The 14,316-nt window shown below is 30.1% G+C and overlaps 3 pseudogenes across 1 annotated transcript; 1 reads left to right on the top strand and 2 right to left on the bottom strand.

Annotated features, from left to right (window-relative positions):
- Positions 1-154: 154 nt before the first annotated feature.
- Positions 155-5,132, bottom strand: LOC146918744 (putative cation transporter HKT1;4; annotated as a pseudogene). The gene is made up of 3 exons (XR_015016347.1): positions 3,831-5,132; positions 1,739-1,966; positions 155-430 (listed from the first exon to the last, which is right to left on the bottom strand). The product of XR_015016347.1 is annotated as a putative cation transporter HKT1;4 (transcript).
- Positions 5,133-10,605: 5,473 nt separating this feature from the next.
- On the bottom strand, positions 10,606-11,705 carry LOC146918743 (cation transporter HKT1;3 pseudogene; annotated as a pseudogene).
- A 1,056-nt stretch (positions 11,706-12,761) lies between these two features.
- Positions 12,762-13,650, top strand: LOC146918742 (uncharacterized; annotated as a pseudogene).
- Positions 13,651-14,316: the final 666 nt, after the last annotated feature.

Genomic DNA, 14,316 nt, shown 5'->3' with positions numbered 1-14,316 from the left:
TCAAACTTTTCTCCTTATATGCATATGTGAGTTTTTAAAGCCACCTTTACAATTTCATTTGTCTAAAAAAAATGAATAACAGATATCTTATATGCTTTCAAAAACAAATATAGCACTCGAAGTGCTTACATTGCATGGAATATTTGGAATGAGCTTTCCACACAATTAATTTTCCTTGGTTATCTTAAGACACATTGTACATAATTGGTTATAAGTGAAATTGATGATGAATCAGAGAAGTTTCCATGGCTTGCCTCCATCCATGTTGAATTTTTTAAGCCTTCCAAACAACATAACAAGTATAAGAATGATCTTTCCCTCATCACTCCATTTTCCAACAAATCCAATCCATTTGTTTTCGCAGTTTGCCTTTGGATGCAATTGTCGTTCACAACTGTATCCCATAGTAAATCCTACGTTCCCATATGCACTGTTTACCACACACATGCACCCAAAATATTAAAACTAAATTACAACTTGAGCATAATCCACATAGATAATGAATTCATGTACAAATTAGGTCGTCTTTGATCACTTTTTTTCATTAAACTTTATTTTATTTTATTATTAAAAAATAATTTGTTAATAGCTTTCTTATAATGATAAGCAATTACTTTAATTGTATTAGTAAAAAAAATTCTTCTAAGAATCCTTCAAAAAAAATTCTTTTAAGAAAAAAATAATATTGTATATTTTTCAGGGGAAAAAATAAAAATTTATTATATAGTATTTTTTATTTTTTTTAATAAATAAGTCGTTATCCAACCTCCCTCAAAAAAAAAAAAATAGTTATCCAACCTAAGAATTTGTATCATGATTCATGAAGTACTATATGTGTAAATCATAGACTTTATTGTCCATATACAACCTCTTTTTCTTCATATTTTGGGTCAAAGGTTCCACCTCTTTTTAATTTGTCACTATTTATCTATAGAAAAAAATGGGTTTTTTCGGCCACATCAATTGTTATGGACATGTTGAATTATGATGGGTTATATTTTAGGATAATAAGTAGTTAATAGTAAGAGAATGCTAACGAGCGTCTTCGAAGCACTTTTTAAGAACATTTAAAATAAAGGTTTTTATGAAAATTTGTATATTCAATACATTAAAAATTAAAATATTTGACATTTTTAATAAAATAATTTCTTAATTTAATTTTTTTGAAGAGTGTGATGGGGCATTCTTTAACAAAACATAGTAGTAATATTGTGCCATCATGTTCGTGATATGACCAAGTAAGAAGCATCTCATACTGCCACGAGACAGAGTTGTCGATAATGAGGTTTTTGATTTGAAGTGCAACAAGTAACATGATAGTCTCAATAAAATACAACATTATTGAGCCTACTCTTCAAAAAAAAAAATTTAGAATAAATTGGAGTGACTACATTATCTACCTCACTAAAATTTTAATACTTTTGTCAATAATATGTTCATTAGTTCATGTAATTATTGATACAATGAATATTGAATGAATAATTATAATATTTAACCTATTAATTTTTTATGTAAAATATTCAACCTATCAATTATGATAATTATCGTGTATAAAAACTTATAAATACATGCCGCCTGGCTTTTATAAATACATGTTATAATATAGAAAAGTAAAATTATTGATTAAAATAAATCAAAGGTTTCATTAAAATTTCAAAATGTACTTATAATTTGATTATTTTGAGTGAAAGTTAATAAGACATAAGTTAATGAATAATGGAATGAACATAAATCTAACCTGATAACTTCAACAACAATATTCAACACATTGAAATTGAGAGGATCTTCCTTCATTTTTTTCCTCTCAGTTATGCACACTAGAATGATGAAAATGACTAAATAGGATAGTTGAGAACATATCAAATTCTCCGTAACTTTTCCCCTTATCTTTTTCATCCTCTTACTTCTTTCTGAGTTTTTCCCATTACTTTCCAATGGGAGGAATGAGGTGTAAGGAGGAAGGTACCTGTACGTGTACAAATTTTGTAAATATCAGTGATTATTTTTATTTATTACTAACTTGCAACAAGACATTGTTATTGTACCAATTAGTTTTTTTATATTTAACATGGAACAAGTTTATATACTACTTTTGTATTAGTAATTAATAGTTAGCACTTTCATATATAGCATGTGAGCTAGAATGAATTTAACTAGATAGAACTTTTCTATTTGCCGTCTCAAAAAAAAAAAAAAAAATAAATTGGATGCAACATTTTTTTGAAGAAGAATTATGTACCACATTTTGACTCATTTTCATTTAGGAATAACCGCTCAATTAGGACCTTTTGTTAGTGTTATTCTTGTGACATTTTGTAATTTGGTAGGAATATTCTTAGTACTTCCTTGATTTTTTTTATTTTTTTTTATTATTGTTAGTAGGAATGATTGAATTATAAAATAGCTAGGGTTGACTAGATAAATCAATAAAAAGAGAGAAATCCTAGGAAGGAGTGGTCAGATTATGCAAAATCATTGTAATTAAAAATGGAAATGATTAGGAGAGTGACAACAGATATAAAAAACAGATATCATGGAACTCAATGATAAAACCTAGGAGGTTCTTAATTTATTAGGAAATAAGTGAAATTGACATTATTTAGTTAGTATAACCGACTGCTGCCATGGTGCAATAATGCAATTTTTTATTATATTAAAAAAGTTGAAACATGCAAGGTTGTTCATGTAACTTCGTTCAAGTTAAATAGTATTATCATTTTGTGGAAGGTAGGTAGATTTATCTGCAGCATATGCTTTGAATTTGACTATCACTGTATACTATACTTTGAGTTTGCTACCATGCTGCAATAATGCAATTTTTTTTTTTTTTTATAATATGCCTATACTATGAGTTTTTCTGGACAAGTATGCCTATATTATGAGTAAAAAGAAGATACATATTACAAAATTTGAACACTTTGAAAGTACATCATACTGATATTCTCGACAAGTTTTTTTTTACCTTTAGTGTTATAATAAATAATTTTATATTTACGTAAATATTTGTAGAGTTTAATTAATTAGTTTGAAAAATAAACTTTGAGAGATTAAATATGTTTGTAGAGTAGCATTGATAATGATAGTGGCTTGGAAGTAAGGACAAAAGTGGTAGTAGTTGCCAACTTGCCATAGTAATTTAAATGAAATTAAATGATAATAATAATAGTAATAATAATAATAATAATAATAATAATAATAATAATAATAATAATAATAATAATAATAATAATAATAATAATAATAATAATAATAATAATAATAATAATAATAATAATAATAATGACAAGTTCATCAAAATCATAAAACTGTTTTTCTAATTTTTAACTCAAAAACCGATTATAAATTCATCAGAAAAGGTATAATCGCACTTTGTGAAAAATATTACTAGTAGGGTGAAAATAGGTTCTGCAAGACTCAAATTTAACCTGGTGAAAAAATCCACAGCTTAAACCTAACATGTAATTTGTTCTAAATTTACTTTTAAAAGTATGGCATTTTTGAATAATCAAACAACTATAAAACAGATTTAAAACTCAAGAATTAGGCTACGTAATTGTGCACGAATGATAATCCCAGTTTAAAAAATGCTATGAATGAGACCAAGTAATGTTTGTGGGTGCATTTTATTTTAAACCAACATGTATCATCCACGCACAGCAATATTTTTCCATACCTACCAATCAAGATTAAATGTTGACAAAATGGATAAAAGATTTTAAGTATCTAGCATTATGTATATGAGTGCATATGATTTAAATCAATAATATGATTAATGATACTAATAATAATTAGTGGATGGTGAAAATAGAGATAAAGTGTGAGAAACTAACATCATGAGCACAAACAATACCAAGATTGCTTGTGATAGAATCGAGATATCCACAATAGTTTCTCCTGTATGTCTTGAATTCACACTTTGAAACAACACTCCAATAAATTTTTGATAAAAATTCATCCCCTTTAAACCTTCTGAATCCCAATCCATTGCACAAAACAATGTAACTTGAACCACAATCAACCCAAAAACAGTAGCCACAAGAAAAATGGAGTGTTTCCCCTTAAGCAAGTGTTTGTAACCAACCTCTTCTGAATGCTTCAAAAGATATCTACACTCTTTCTTTTTGTAAAATTTTCCCAATACCCATATACAAAATCTCAAGCATGGAGGGTACAATGTGTTTCCAAGAAGTACTTGTGGAATAAGAATAAGTAGAAGACCTGGATTCTTTCTAAAATCAACCATGTTTTCATTTGTTGGAACAAAACCACAACTTGCAAATGTTGAAACAATAGTAAAAAGAGAAAATGTGAACATTTTTAGACCCTTGTTTTTTAGTATTTGTTTAGCACTAGGAATAATTGCAAGGTAAATAGTCACCCCAACTACACCTATAATATGGATTATTACAAAGTAAGCAAAAACTACATAACCCAAATATTTCATAGACAAATACCTCAAATTTTCATTTGTTGTACTCAAAGATTCATGTGACATATTGTGCAAAGATTGATGTGATTTATTGTGTAAAGATTCATGTGATTTATTGTGTAAAGATTCGTGTTATTTATTGTGTGCCTCATTTGTGACCATTTCAACTTCAAGATGAATTTGTTCAACATTGAAAGTGTTTATAGAAGCAAGACGTGCATGAGAAGAAGCAATTTTATCTAGCTCAGTTTTGAGTCTTGATCTAATGAAATGAAGACCTACCATTGAGGTAAAAATTTCACCCCCTATGAACATTAAGATGGTAATGATGATTAATTGAGGGTTAGAAAAAATTTGCATTTCAACCGTGGACATGCTTGAAACTGTGGTGGCTGAAACGGACGTGAAGAACAAATCTAAATTTTTAGGTGTTTGACCTAAGGGTTTTAGAGCTTTGAGAAATCCAAAACCCAAAGTTGAAAGAGATGTGAAATATACAATTTGAACCCATAAAGGGTTTGTTCTTAGGAGGATGAAACGACAAAAACATGCTGCTAAGAAAAAAATTGATTTGCTTTGACAAGCAAGTCTTTGAAGTGATGTGCTACAAATGTGTTGCAACTTTTTCAAGAAACAATTTATGATATTCATTTTTGTCTTTAATTTACACAAGTGACTATTTGTGTTGCAATGAATTCCAATGCAAGTGAGAGTATTTTATTTTGGTACAAAGAGAGGGTATTTAAAGAAAGCTTCATAGTTATAATTGATGTTGTTTTTTTAGTCAAATAATTGATGTGGCTAACTTCTTTTCTCTCCATTTCTTTCATTATTAAAGATTTGAAAATAAAACACAATAATGTAACATTTAATTTGGTTGGTTCAATTATTTAAGGGTTAAATATGTTTTTATCCCTATAAATATATCAACTTTCCGTTTTAGTTCCTCTAAAAAATTTCTTCAACTTTTAGTCCCTATAAAATTTTCAATGATTATTTTCGTTCCCCATTTTTAAGTTAATTTTTGTATTTTTTAATAAAATTGTGCAGAAATGTGTAGAATATTGTAAAAATCTTTCCCAAAAAAAAAATAGAATTTTTTAACAAAACATAAATTAAATACGAATTTTTAACCGTAAAAATATAAAAATTTATATTTAATTCATTTCTTGATAAAATTTCTATTTTTTTGAGAGATTCTTATAATATTATAAATTTTTCTACAAAATTTTATTCAAAAATATGAATTCTACATATGAGTTTACTTTAAAAGAGAGACCAAAAGTGAAGATGAAAAACTTTTAGATGACTAAAAGTTGAAGAAATTTTTTTAAAAGGACTAAAACAAAAAACTGACATATTTATAGGGATAAAAAAACATATTTAACCCATTATTTAATATACTCCACATTAAAACACTTCAAAACTATAGTACTCCTTAAATCACAATACAGTCCTTACTCATTTCACAACAGTAGTAACATTACAAATGGGTTTACTCAAGAATATATTGTCTAAACTAGACCAAATTAGTCATTTTGCGAATTTTGATGGGTTCAATTTGGAAGTTTAATTCAATTTGGTTTTTTTAACAACCTTACCTCTGGTTATGCGGCATAGTACTACAAAATAGTATTTCCTCAAAAGATATTCCTCAATTATTTTTACTGCAGGTTGAAAAAAATTATTTGTATGTATCTTTTTGTACTCTGAGAGGATTTTTAGGCCGAACATGACCTCAATCATTAAACACTTCACTTTTTGAGCGTTGTGCTTGGATGGTTATGTACCGTGATGAAATTTTTAGCCGAGCATGATAAATTAAGGTCGAAGAGGCCCAAAACAGGCTCTTAGTTACTTAGATTGTGGCCGTTGGTGCACGCACAGGCTTAGGGCAAGAAGATCCAAAGAAGACCTAAGTACCTTTGTAACGTTTGAGAAATGACCTAGCCACCTAATACCAAACCCTATTCAATATGACCTCGAGTACGATATAGAAACAACCTTGGTCCTAAAGTACCATTTTGGAACACTTTAATTTTCAAATTGCAATGTGACATTATGTTGGTATATCAAGTGTGAATAATATGTCCCATATTTGATGGAAAAATGAATGTTTGAAAACTTTATAAATAAGAGAACTCGTAAACTTAACGTCTCTAGTTAATATGATTGTTCAAGGCCCGATATGATGATCCCCTGGATCCCCTCATGATGCAATAGTGATATCAGGGTCGAGGTTCGATGAAGGATTCGATCGGCTCCTTATGTCGAAATTCTTCCGGACAAGGTATTCAGGCGCTGAGTTTCGTTGAGTTCCACCAACGGCGGAGCAAATAGATGTGGATGAAAAAGCTTCTATTTGAGAGCGAGGACACGTATAAGAAGCACACTTGAGGGAGAGATGTTGTATATCAAGTGTGAGTAATATGTCTCATATTGGATGGAAAAGTGAATGTTGAACATTTTATAAATGAGAGGATCCATAAACCTAATGCATTTAGGTTTTGGGTTAAAGTATGATGTCTCTCTAACTTATATGTTTATTCAAAGTTTAGTATAGTGATCTACGAATCCCCTCATGATCCGAAACATTAAATATTTTTTTCCTAAATTATACTCTTATCAATTAATCTAAAAAAAATAGAGAGAGGGTAAACAGATTAATGGGTCAATAGACTTGTTTATTTGATTCAAATTTGTTTATTAATCAAAATTATTTCTTGTACAAAAATAATTTTAAAACATACTCACGTAGAAATAGAAGGAGTAACTAATGAATAATTTTTCATGTAAGTACAACTGAGTTGAAAAAATATTGTAATAACAATTGATATAGTGAGATGCATATTCGAAACTACAATTTCTCACTTATTTACACTTAGTGAATGCGACAGAATTATTATTATGGATATAATTCTCCCCGCGTATAAACCGTGTGTCCAATTATTGGTTATAATATTAATATTATTAACTCACCTAGGATATAGTTTTGGCTTTTCCACATACTGTGACAGATTTTGACTTTTGAGCACTTGTTTATACTCTTGGGAGTTGAATAATGGACCTTCAATTTCAATATACATGTACTATGGTATACGGATGCATAATGCCTCCATGTTGCACATGGATTGGTGGCACAAAAGGAGAAACGAACCTTCAATATTGTTATTCTATTAAATATCACTACATTAGTAGTCATCTAATCAAATAATAGATTATTAAATAAGATAAAATGAATTAATAATTAGAATGAATATAATTTGACTTTTCAATATAATCATTCAATTAAACCTCGACGAATGGCATAGAAGAATCTTAAATTGTTGGAACATTGGTGTGAAGATGGAAAGAAATTGGAAGGTTGGAAGAATAAACACCAAGTAATTAAACTTTGATCTAGTGTTGTGTGAATTGAAAAAATAGAGCGTGGGGGTTCCGCATAAAATAGAACAGACACATTAGTAGTGTTTAAATAGTGGTATTTAATTTTAAATACCTGATAATGATGAAAATAATAATAATTATTTTTTATTCATAGATATCACTTCCCATGATTTTAGGTTATGTTTGTTGTGATAAGATTGAGAATCCAACTGAATTTCCTATCTTTTCTTCGTTAGTTTGTTTCAGCTAATCTTGTGGGTTTGTTTCTTTTTGAACTTATCCGATTAGTTTGTTACTTGAGCTGATCTATGAGTTGTTTAATTTTTAAGTTTACTTAATTCTTAAATTTCTTCAAATTAGTTACAAACTCTCCCTATAAAAGGAGAGCTCATCTTGTTCAAAAAACACACCAAAGAGTTTCATTGAGTTGTCGGGAACTCTTTCTCTCTTCTCCCTTTCTTGACTTGTGTTGACGAGTCTTTCTTCTCTTCATCTCCTTTTTCTGTTCCTTCGGAATTAAGAGTGTTCTTAAGACTATAGTCCATTTTCAGTTTAATGTCCCTTGGGAATTAAGAATGGTCTTAAGTTCATAGTCCCTTTGATATTTTTATGTCCTTCGGAATAAATAACAATTTAAGATCATAGTCCCTTTTTCGGTATAACGTCCCTTCAAATTATGAATGATCTTAAAATATATTCTTCTTCGATTCTTGAAGAAATTAAACGTTAGAATGGTGTAAAACCATATTTGAGTGATCATAGTATTAAAGAGTAGTAACAGTACCATATTAAAGTGGTTTCAGTATTAAAGATTGGTCTTAGTACCATATTTGAGGGTGTAATTCTCGAACGATTTTCTACAGTGCAGTAGTTAACTGCACAGTTGTAGCTGGGCTTGTTTTATCTTGGAGACGGCGTGGTTGATAGTCTGTCTTGCACAATTTTGGGCAGTGCCACGAAACGACTTAAAGAGAGCGACCTGGTCGTGACTCAACCTAGTAACAACTTCGGTAGATAATAGAAATTGGAAACTTAAATACAGCAGTTTGGAAATCCAAAAACAACATAAATAAAGCTTAGGAAATTGCAGCATAAATAACAGAAATTGGAAGGAGTGGTCAGATTATGAAAAATCATTGTAATTAAAAATGGAAATGATTAGGAGAGTGACAACCGATATAAAAAACCTAGGACTAGGAGGTTCTAGGGGTGTTCGCGGTGCGGTTTGGATCGGTTTTGAGGCAAAATGTCAACCGATCCAAAATAAAAATCACATGCGGTTCGGTTCGGTTTGGATGAGTTTTCTAAAAAAATCCGAACCGAACCGATCCAAATATATGCGGTTTAATTTGGATCGGTTTTTGGATATCCAAAATGCAAAATATATTTTTTTATTTACTCTTTTTTTAAATATATTATTTTTTTATTAATATTAATATTACACAAACATGGTAAAAATAATAGGTTTGATGCAAAATAAATTAAAAAATTAAAATTAGAGTATGAAAATTATCAATTATTTTTGAAACATATGAAGTAATAATAATATAGATTAAATTAGTGGAATATATAAGATTACAATTTAACAATGATTATAATAATGCAATATATAATACTAATAAAAGAATAAATAAGTATTAATATTTATTTTTGCGGTTCGGTTCGGTTTGGTTCGGTTTTGAAAAAGTGATCCGAAATCCGATCCGATCTTAGCGGTTTTTACAAAACAACATCCAAACGCATCCAAATATATTCGGTTTTTTGCGGTTTTCGGTTTTTTTGGATCGGTTTGCGGTTTTATTTTGGATCGGTTTGGATTTGAACACCCCTAGGAGGTTCTTTAATTTCTTAGGAAATAAGTGAAATCGACATTATTTTAATAGTATAACCGACTGCTACCATGCTGCAATAATGCAATTTTTTATTATTTTAAAAAAGTTGAAACATGCAGGATTGTTCATGTAACTTCGTTCAAGTTAAATAGTAGTATTATCATTTATCTGCAGATTTTTTTGTGGAAGGTAGGTAGATTTATCTGCAGCACATGCTTTGAATTTGACTATCACTATACTATATACTTCGCTTAATATTATCATATTCCTATATTATGAGTTTTTCTGGATAGGTATGCCTATATTATGAGTAAAAAGAAGATACATATTACAAAATTTGAACACTTTGATATACTACATATATTCTCGGCAAGTTTCTTTTTTTTTTTTTTTTAGCTTTAATGACATATTAAATAATTTTATATTTATTTTCTCAAAAAAAAAAATAATTATATTTACGTTCCTTAAAAAAAATTATATTTATGTAAATATTTTTCCTTCAAAAAAAAATTATGTAAATATTTGTAGAGTTTAATTAATTAATTTTAAAAATAAACTTTGAGAGTTTAAAAATGTTTGTAGAGTAGCATTGATGATGATAGTGGCAGGCAGGGAAGTAAGGACAAAAGTGGTAGTTGCCATAGTAATTTGAAATGAAATTAAATAATTTATTAATAACAAGTACACATCACACTTTTTCAAAAATATTACTAGTAGGGTGAAAATAGGTTTTGCAAGACTCAAATTTAGTCTAGTGAAAAAATTCGTTCTAAATTTACTTTTAATTAAAAATTTGAGTCTGACATTTTCAAATAATCAAACACCTATGAAATAGGGTTAAAACCACGTAATTAGTCTATATAATTGCACGTGGATGATATCATCGATTTAAAAAAATTCTATGTGACCATGTATTGTATGTGGGTGTATTTTATTTTTAAACCAATATGTATCATCCACGCGCAACAAATATTTTTCTATACGCACCAATCAAGATTGAATGTTGACAAAACCGTATATGGGTGCATATGATTTAAATCAATAATATGATTAATGATACTAATAATAATTAGTGGATGGTGAAAAAGATAAAGTGTGAGAAACTAACATCATGAGCACAAACAATACCAAGATGGCTTGTGACAGAATTGAGATGTCCACAATAGTTTCTCCCGTATGTCTTGAATTCACACTTTGAAACAACACACCAATCATTTTTTGATAAAAATTCAACCCCTTCAAACCTTCTGAATTCCAATCCATTACACAAAACAATGTAACTTGCACCACAATCAACCCAAAAACAGTAGCCACAAGAAAAATAGAGTGTTTCCCCTTAAGCAAGTGTTTGTAACCAACCTCTTCTGAATGCTTCAAAAGATATCTACACTCTTTCTTTTTGTAAAATTTTCCCAATACCCATATACAAAATCTCAAGCATGGAGGGTACAATGTGTTTCCAAGAAGTACTTGTGGAATAAGAATAAGTAGAAGACCTGAATTCTTTCTAAAAACAACCATGTTTTCATTTGTTGGAACAAATCCACAACTCGCAAATGTTGAAACTATAGTAAAAAGAGAGAATGTGAACATTTTTAGACCCTTGTTTTTAAGTATTTGTTTAGCACTAGGAATAATTGCAAGGTAAATAGACACCCCAATTACACCTATAATGTGAATAATTAGAAAGTAAGCAAAAACTACATAACCCAAATATTTCATAGACAAATACCTCAAATTTTCATTTGTTGTACTCAAAGATTCATGTGACATATTGTGCAAAGATTGATGTGATTTATTGTGCAAAGATTCATGTGATTTGATGACACTATGTCATTATTAGTTTTGTAGACACTTTTTCATATATTTTTAAGGTAATTCATCAAGATATTCAAGCTGAAAGCATTCAAAAACGAAGATTTCAAGCCACTGGAACACTGGAAAAATCGGGCCCCGATTTCATGAGTTCGGGTGCCGATTTTCGCAACAATGGAATGGCCAACTTTCTGGAAAAATCGGGCCCCGATTTCAGGTTCGTCTGGACACGTTTTTCTCATTTCGGGCCCCGATTTTAATGATTCGGGGGCCGATTTTGGCCTGCTTATAAATATAAAACTTTGTTTCTGAATTAAGGGTTCACGTTTTTGGAGATCAAAAGGCATAGAAACACATAAGAAGAGATCTAGAGCATCACTGGAGGAGATTTTTATCAAGAATCGTTCATGAATTATTCTTGTAATATCTCTTTTATCCCTTTCTCTTGTTTAATTGCTATGTGTAACTAAACCCTCCATTGTTGGGGATGAGTAAACCTAGATGAATACCTTTGCCATGTAATTTGATTATGACTTTTGAAGAAACTTATTGAATTGTTTTTCTTATCTCCATGTTTAATGCTTTTATTGATTGATCACCTTTAAATTGATTTACGGTTTATATTGTGAAACGGAAGTGGAATTTATAAACGCTTGAGATAAGAGATCCTTGCCTTTGTAATCTAGGAATAGATGCAAACCCTTGGAACTATTTGAGAATTCTTGATTGTTCATGCTTAATTCTAATCTGCAAATTCACTAAGGAAATAGGTTTTCATTTTAGAATTAAAGGTTCTGTCACTAAGGAATTAGGGAACGAATATTGTAGAGAATTCGGTAACAATTAAATAAGTCGATTCAATTGTGATAATCAGGTTAATAGATTTAGGTAATAATCCGGTGAAACTCATCCCCAACGCTTTTCTCTTATTAAGTTTGAACCGATTTACTTTGTTTAATTTTCATTATTGCGATAAAACAAACCTCGTAACCTTTTGTTCGATTAAGTCACAAATACGATTCAATAGTATAATGCGATCCTCGAGTTCGACACTCGGTCTTACCGTTTTACTTTTACTACTTACACGATTTCGTACACTTGCGAAAATCGCTATCAAGTTTTTGGCGCCGTTGTCGGGGATTGCTAAATCATTGTTGAATTTTATTTTTGCTTAATTGAAATTTTTTGCTCTGCAATAAAATTTTTGTTTTTATTGTATTTTTATTTGTTAAGTTTTCTAAGGTTGAGTTCTAGTGATTTTTTTTCTTCTCCGTTGAGATAATTAACCACTGCATAGTATGGAAGAATTTGATGATTATCTTCTTCTACAACTTTCGGAAGAAACTGAAACTTGTCTTCTATCTGCACAATGTCGTATATTGGAGGGGCAGATCATGAGAGATACATTTGAAAAGGACCTCCTTCGGTTTTTACCTCATAGATTTGATTTTTGTATAGAAGGGCATAAGAGTGACACTTTTGATTGTTATGTCCCACCACCAGAAGGTGAAGATCTATTGGTTTTGGAAGCACAAGATGAGTTTCTCATGGAAAAAATTAATTGGGAGCAAATGCTACCTATTCAAATTCTTCCCAACGAATCATATGACAGGAAATTTCACATCAATAATGTTTTGATTGAATTCATGAATAATAATCAAGGTTCAATTGAAAGATTTGAGAGTCAATGTGAAAGGTTATTTGAGCAAGTTGTTGAGTTTGAGAAGCTCAAGATTGTAGATGAATTCAGCGTTGTTGAAAAGAAAGAAGATGAGGGGGAATCAGTAAACATTAAGGATGGTCTTGTTGGTAACGAAACACAAAAGTCCCAACTTTGGAGAGATTTAGATGTCCAACCAGAAATTCCTCAACAAAACATTCCTCCAAAAAATTTTAGCGACAAGGCAGGGAAAAAGGAAGAGATTGATGAAGTCCTAGATGCCATGCCTTGTTCATTGTTGTCCACTTGAAAAGGATATGGAAGCAACATCATCTATTTTTCAAGTTCATGGAGTTCTTACCCAACAAAAGGAAGAAGAAGGATGATGCGTTCTTTGTATCATATTTGCCACCTTAACAGTGGTTGATGCGTCAAGCTTAATGACGTAAAAGAAAGCGCTTGATGGGAGGCAACCCATCCATTTCCCTGCTTTGTTATTTGTCTATGTTATTTCTATTTGTATTGAGTCAGACTTGAGAAGTGTCTTGATTATGATTATATGATCCCCCTATCAGTAATTGCATCTGAACTCGTTTGATTTTAATGAATTTACTTTTCTTGAATTTTACCAGTTCAGTAACAAAGATTTCACCAAAGGTTTGTCAAAATTTCAAAGGAGGTGGTTGCTTGCATGATTCTTTGAGAAAAGTGTATGGCAGGAAAGATGCTTAGGTAGCCACAACTTCCAGAAACCTCAGCTTGTAAGGTTATGGCCTAAATTTATTTCTCAATTTTTACAAATATGAGTGTTTCCATGTAGGTGATATTTCTGAGATTTGCGATTTTTCTTTGTAATTGATTGGTCATATATTGTACACACTAAGGCAAATTGCTTGTACCTTGAGCCTTTGTAGCCCACCTTTGTTTATATTGAATTATCATTTGTTTAAACCAAGTTGAGCCACTAGGATTTAGACCCTTTTGTTTCGGTGACTAACCACATTACAAGCCTAGAGACCTTAGGAATGTACCCAAAATTTTGTTGGAGTTAGGCATGTTTATATGTGTTATATTTGAAAAGTTCAAGTTTGGGGTTGCTTTTGGAACTAGCAACATTCTAAGTTTGGGGTAGGGGTACTAGAGAAAAGAAAAAAAAAAAAGAGATCACTTTGTGCTAAAAAAAAATATAAGCA

The sequence above is a fragment of the Medicago sativa genome, chromosome 6 (assembly GCF_051527215.1).
Source record: "Medicago sativa cultivar Bolivia chromosome 6, Bolivia_mono, whole genome shotgun sequence".
Lineage (NCBI taxonomy): Eukaryota > Viridiplantae > Streptophyta > Magnoliopsida > Fabales > Fabaceae > Medicago > Medicago sativa.
This window is presented reverse-complemented; position numbering and strand designations above follow the sequence as displayed.